General features: G+C 50.9%; 1 long non-coding RNA gene across 1 annotated transcript; it reads left to right on the top strand.

Annotated features, from left to right (window-relative positions):
* Positions 1 to 499: 499 nt before the first annotated feature.
* On the top strand, positions 500 to 6,470 carry LOC131836856 (uncharacterized). The gene is made up of 2 exons (XR_009355829.1): positions 500 to 5,867; positions 5,985 to 6,470. It is a non-coding gene; the product is annotated as an uncharacterized LOC131836856 (long non-coding RNA).

The raw sequence follows: 6,470 nt of genomic DNA, 5'->3' as shown, positions 1-6,470 counted from the left end.
TTGGGGAGGGTAAGAACCCAGAGGGGTCTGGTGGATAGTTCCATGAGGAACCGGCCCTGGGGAAGGAGGAATTGTTAAAGGGCAGCCCCTTCAACATCCCCACGGATGGCCCAGGCCCCAGTTGCTGCGATGTTTACTTTGGGGAACAATGTGTGGTCAGATTACAGAAACAGCAGATTGGTTTTCAGGCTTTTTGATCAATTATGAGACTCTCATCACAGCTATAATTATCAAAACTATGATAAATTCATCTAGATTTGAGAAATCAGATTCAACATAGTAGAGTGGTTCAGAGCAGAGACTCAGCAGAATCCCAGCTCCCTGACCTTGGGCAAGTTACTTCACCTCTCTGCACCTTAGTCTTCCCAGCAGTAAAAGGAGAATAATTGTATCTACCTCTTGGGGTTGTTGCAAACATTAAAAAAAAATTATGTATTGGGTGCTTGTTACAGTGTAGATAGGTTAGCTATTATTTATTATCTCTATAATTAAGGGAGATGGGGGTCGGGGAGAAAATATTTACCCTCTGGAGCAAGCATGGACTTCATTTAATTCAATAAAAAAAAAAGATTCTGGGTGTCTATTATGTATCAGGTGCTGGTTTCAGATGTGATCAAGACGCAGCCCTGTACTCACGGAGTTCATGGCCTAGGAAGGGAGAAAGACATGTAAACACATACATCATAATACATTGTGACAGTGAAAACAGCAGGTACAATGGTTGCACAGAAGAGGGAGTGATGACCTCTCTCTGGGGGGAGTCTCTGAGCCGGTGACCTCCAAGCGGGGCTTTGAAGATGGATGGAGTTTGCTAGGTGAGTGAGTGTCAGGTAGAAAAGATTCCTGGAGACAGAGGGCTAGCACTGTAAAGGCACAGACTCATAAAACAACACACTTGCCTTTGCTGGACTATAAAATGTGGGTGGAGGGGGGAGGAGGAGAGGAAGGGGGATGTAAACTATAGAGCATCGTATAAGTACACTTGATTTCATTTACATTAATATTGCAGCATCAAAGAGGAAGGGGCAGGAGATAGGTCAAGAAGAGGTAACTGTGGCCAGATCATGAAGAGCCTGGTATTTACTTGCTTCAGTTGTGTGTAGGCTGAAGGGAGGCAGGGGTGGTGGGAATGGAGAGGGAACAAGAGGTAATAAAGGAGTAGGGGTGTTGGGGCTTAGTGATGGAGTGGATGTGGGGAGTGAGGGAGGGAGAGGATCCAAGCCACTCTCAGGTTCACTGGGCCGACACACAAGGAAGCTGTATGACTGAAGATAGCATGAAGGTAGCAAGAAGAGCCGGTCTGGGGGAATGAGAAGGTAAGGTCTGTGTTGTACATGTGGAGTTGGCTGTGCCTGTGAACATCCAGGGGGGATGTGGGCAGTTGGAATCACACGCTAGAGGTTCTATGTGTGAGCTTATAGAGTCTTTATGGAGGCATGTGCGGGGATAGAACCTGGAGCCCTAGGGTATAATATTGATAATGGCTAACATTTCACGCATGCTTGCTGTGTGCCAGGCTGTGCTGGGCATTTCCTAGGCAATGCCCAATCAGGGACTATATCTGCTTCGCTCATCATTTTATGTCTCATAACAGGCATATCCTGGGTACACCGTAATGATTTTGTTCAATGGGGGCTCCTGTTTTGTCCTCACAACAACCCTATGGGGCAGGTAGTATGAGGATCCTCATTTTACAGGTGAGGAAAACGATCTAGAAAAGATTAAATTGACCAAGGTCACACACTTGTATGTAGCAGATCTGAGATTTGAGATCAGCTCTTTGTGACCATGAAGTCCAAAGTGTTCAACCACTTTGTTGGAATGTTAAAATCTGCACCTAAACATGTACTTAATGACCCACGGTAAGACTCAAACCCCTTTGAGACTACCACATCCCGAGTGGGTTTCAAAAATCTCAGACCTCCCTTTCTAGCTTCAAAACTCTGATGTCAGAGGACTCCTGTGGAGATGCGCTGGAGGGGCATCTTATCATTTAGTCTGAAAGGCCTGAGAAGTGGATGTAGTGCGACACCGCCAACCAATTATCACCCAGTTAGCAGCCTGAAACAACACGCGTGTCTTCTCTCAGTTTCTGTGGACTCACTGCTTTAGCTCTGTCCTGTGTTCAAGGTCGTCTCACAAAGCCGCACTCCAGGTGTCAGCCAAACTGAGTTTTCAGCCAGATGCTTGAGTGGAGAAGAGTCTGCGTCTGAGCTCATTCTTGTCCCAGGCTTTATTTCCTCAGGATTATATACCTAAGGCCTGACTTTCTGCTGGCTGTTGGCCAGAGGCCACCGTCAGGTCGAGGAGGCGGCTTCCTCAACATGGCTGCTCACTTCGTCAAGCCTGCCAGGAGAACCTGCTAGCGTGTGCTGGTAAGATGGATATCTGTCTATATAGATCTCCCTTATAAAGCAGGAGATATAGGTAGATATGTAAATATTGCATATTATGTATCATGGGAGTAACATCCCAACACCTTTGCCATATTCTATTGCTTAGAGGTGAATCTTAGGTCCCATCTGCACTCAAGGGGAGGGATTTACACAAAGGCGTGGACACCAGAAGGTAGGAATTACTGGGGGTCCCCCCCAGGGTCCGTCATCCACAAAGGGTCACATTACCGGCTCAGAATTCACAAGTAATAATAAATCCAACTAAAGTTGGTCTGCCTTTTTTTTTTTTTTTAAGATTGTATTTATCTGCCAGAGAGAGAGAGAGTACACACAATCAGGCAGAGGCAGGCAGAGGCAGCAGAGAAGCAGGCTCCCTGCCAAGCAAGGAGCCTGATGCGGGACTCGATCCCGGGATGCTGGGATCATGACCTGAGCCGAAGGCAGCGACTTAACCAACTGAGCCACCCAGGCATTCCTGTCTGCTTTTTCATTAATGTGGTGAACTGTCAATTTTAGATGTGGCAAAATACTCCTTCCTGGAAGAGTCTTCTGTTTTAAGGTCTAAACAGTTGCCCGGATTACTGTTGTTTTTCACAGTGCACACGTAAGCTTCATTTTAAAAATTACTTATCCTTTAATGCATTGTAATCTACATGGAAGTAAACTCCAAGTTGTACTAACGGTTGGTCCCCAACACATGGACTTAGCTATATGCCTTCATTTAAGAGGAAGTCTGTAATGGTTCAGAGTCATTTGAAATTGTTTTGGGTGCAGTGCACTGTCTCCAGCCCTCTGGTAGTACACAGAACTGTGTTTAAATAGATTTGAAATAAACGAGGACAACAGTGACTGTAAAAGCTGAGAAACTGAACTCGAGGTACTTCAGTTCTGTTATTATGTATGACCGTGTGGAGTTTTTGTGTTTAAAATTTAATGCTGTGAAGGAAGCGATGCAAACTGAGACGTGCGATGTTTTCATTTGGTAAATACACATCGCAGCTAGTACAGGAAATACTTAATTGCATTTAATATTAACTTTAGAGCGGAAAATTCCCTTACGATTATTTATTGTAAAACTGAAGAACGAATCAAGAAAACAAAACATTACAACATTATATTTTGGTCGTTGCCTAATGCTTGGTGAGCTACTGTTTTGCTGCTTAGGAATAAAAATAGCCAGTCCCAGCTTGGCTCACCATGTGCTGGACCCTTCCAAACACACTCACTCACGCTCACCCGGATCTGTATGAACTCGTTCAAACGATCCTAGCAGGTAAGACCAGCTATTAATCATATCGATAAAATACTCTGGGGCACAGAAGGACGGTGATCTCCTCCAGATCATCCAACTAGGGCGGCAGGGCTGGAATTTGGACCCGGTCCTGTGGCTCCAATCCCTGAATTCTTAGCCGCTGGGGAGAAAAGACAAAGCGAAAGCAGCACCCCCAACAGCCCTGCAGACCGATGGGAGCCCTTCACAAAGGACAGGAGGGCTGCTTTCCATTCCGGACCTGGCCCTGCTGGCTCCTGGGCGGAGGGAGAGCTGGCTTCCCCAGGGGCTGCTCCCTCGGCGTCCCCTCCTCTGCTATCATCTGCCAGGCCCAGGTTTCTCCTTGGCCCTTTCCAGCTTCCGGCCGTTCGCGCCAGGCCAGGTCGCAGGGTCAAGAGCTCGCGAGCCCTCTATTTACTGTTTGGTTTCCATGGTGACACGTAGGCGCCGTCAGCGCCTCCCGTCACAGGCCCCGCAGCGCGGCCCCCACCCGGCGCCGTGACGTCTGCCCGCCGCTTCCGCTCTGCCCATATTTGGCTTCGCCCGCGAGCCGCGGGGAGGGGAGGAGGCTGCGAGCCGGCCTCCCGCCTCGTCCCGCCCCCTGCTCCCGGCCACGCCCCCGCGGGGTGCTGGCGCGAGCTGTGTGTCACGCGCCTCCCGCCCCCGCCCCTTCCCGCAGATCCGAGGTGCGGCGAGGGACGGGGGCGTTAGGGACCCCTAGAGAGGGCGTGGGTGATCGGATGAGCTCCGAGGTCTCTCAACAATCTTGCAGGCGAGATTGGCGGCTGTCTCACCCGTCCCGGCTGGGTGAGCCCGGTTCACGATTTTGTCACTCCGTGCCGGAAATCAGGGAAACAGCCGTCCCCAGCCGAACCCTAGTTTGTATTTTATAGGCTCGAACTGCAAATTCTCGCCCATGGGGCGGTGGAAAGCTTTGAAGCCGGAGGCTCTGGGATCAGTGCTGCCCCTTGGGGGATAAGTGACCTTGGGAAGGTCACTTCCCTTTACCCGGCCGGCCGGCTAGAAAGAACTGGTGGGGTTGGGGGGGCGTGATCGCGCTGTCTGCAGCAGTCTCAGGTGTGTGAGGGGGGTCGTCCGTCACCTTAGAACTGTCCCCTATCCCCTTGGCGTCATGGAATGCCCGTGAAGCTCGCTGAGGACCCCTACAATTCCGATCCTGACAGTAGCCGGAATTGGGTGGCTCTTGCAGCCTCGCTGGGCTGAGGCGCTTAATTCACTCAGTTAACGGATGACTGAATGGGATCCCAGGCAAATTACCTTCGGATTTCACCTTCATAAATCCGGATCCCCGCAATTCCTCTTGCAGGCGGAAGGAAGAATATTGCGATGATTAATAACCGCGCAGCAGGGTTGCTGAGGTAAAGCGATTTGCAGATGTAAAGGGCAATAAGCATTCCTGGGAGGAACCCAACGAGATTCCAGAAGCCTCGGCGGGAGCCGTGGGTGTACGCCGCCGGGCCTCGAGGGCGGGTGGGGAGGGAGGCGGGCAGTGCCGCAGAGGCCCCTGCGGGGGACTGACTGCGGGCGCGGGGTAACTCTTCAGGGGGCTCAGTCGCGCGCCTCTCCTCCCGCCGATTCCCCAGTTTCTCTGGCCAGAGGACTGCGTGTTTTCCAGAACATCAGAGCTGGAACGCACAGCGGACATTTCCCCCTACTCCAGCCTTTCCGTTTCACAAATGGGGACACTAAGGCTCCGAGAAGTAGGTTCATCCTTCCAAACGTGCACAGCTGGTTGGAGACAGATGAAGACGAGGATTTCTGGCTTCAAACCAGAGTGCTTTCCATCTCACCTCTAACCCCAGTGCTCTTGTGGCTTGGGGACCCTGCTGCTTGGCTCCGGTGGTGGGGTGTGCAGTAGAGCCAAACACTGGCTTTGGGCCTCCTAGAGGACGCCAGTGGGACACCTGCTCCTCCGCACGGCTCACAGCCTGACCCCAGGACCTGCAGCGATGGCCAGGAGGTGTGAACTGCCAAAGCCACAAATATGCCTCCTTAACAGGGGGTTGGAACGGCTTTTCTCGTCCAGAGAACCCGAGTTGGCTGTCCTGAAACCAGTCTTGGACCAGCAGCTGGTCGTTCTTCACAGTTACCCAAGCCCTGCATGAAGCTTTTCGCAGCCAAGACAAGAGCAGAAGGCACGGAGCCCGAACCCGTGGGAACCCGTTTTTGCGCACTGGAAGGTCTTTTCATGGCACATAGCGGTTAGATTCTGTAGGGGAATGTCTCTGTCTCTCTTCCCTTTTCGTCCCAACCACTTCCTCTTACATCTCACATTCTATTTCTTCCCTAACATCTAGACCGAGTACGAAGGCAGCTCAGACTGAGAAGACCCGGCCTCAGGGATCCCCACCGGCTGGTTAGAGGAGTCTGGGATCCTTCCCTTCTGATTGTACTCGGAGCTAGAGCGGTAGAAGCAACAGTTCTGCCCCCTGGTGGACATGGGAGGCACAGCGCCCTTCTCCAACTCAGAAGCCCCACCGTGGTGCTGCTGCAGGAGAGGAAGGAAGCCCTCTTGGTTCCCTCTGATAGAGCAAAATTTGGCACAGGAAAAATAATCCCTTTCTGGCTTAATTCTGATGATCTGGTCAGTTTGGATGCAGAAAAGATTTGTATTGTTTCTCTTGCCTGGACTCTGCTGTTCCTTCGTGCTATCCAAACCCCTACCCCTTTTCTAACTCCTGTTTCAAGTTCTGCCTCCTTCATAACAACTTTTCTGACTCTCCTCGCCTATATGTCTTTTAAATACAGCGGTGCACAGACCTAGCATGCGGAGTGCACATTTA

This window comes from Mustela lutreola, chromosome 7 (genome assembly GCF_030435805.1).
Source record: "Mustela lutreola isolate mMusLut2 chromosome 7, mMusLut2.pri, whole genome shotgun sequence".
Lineage (NCBI taxonomy): Eukaryota > Metazoa > Chordata > Mammalia > Carnivora > Mustelidae > Mustela > Mustela lutreola.
The sequence above is the reverse complement of the archived record's forward strand: the minus strand, read 5'-3'. Positions and strand labels throughout refer to the sequence as shown.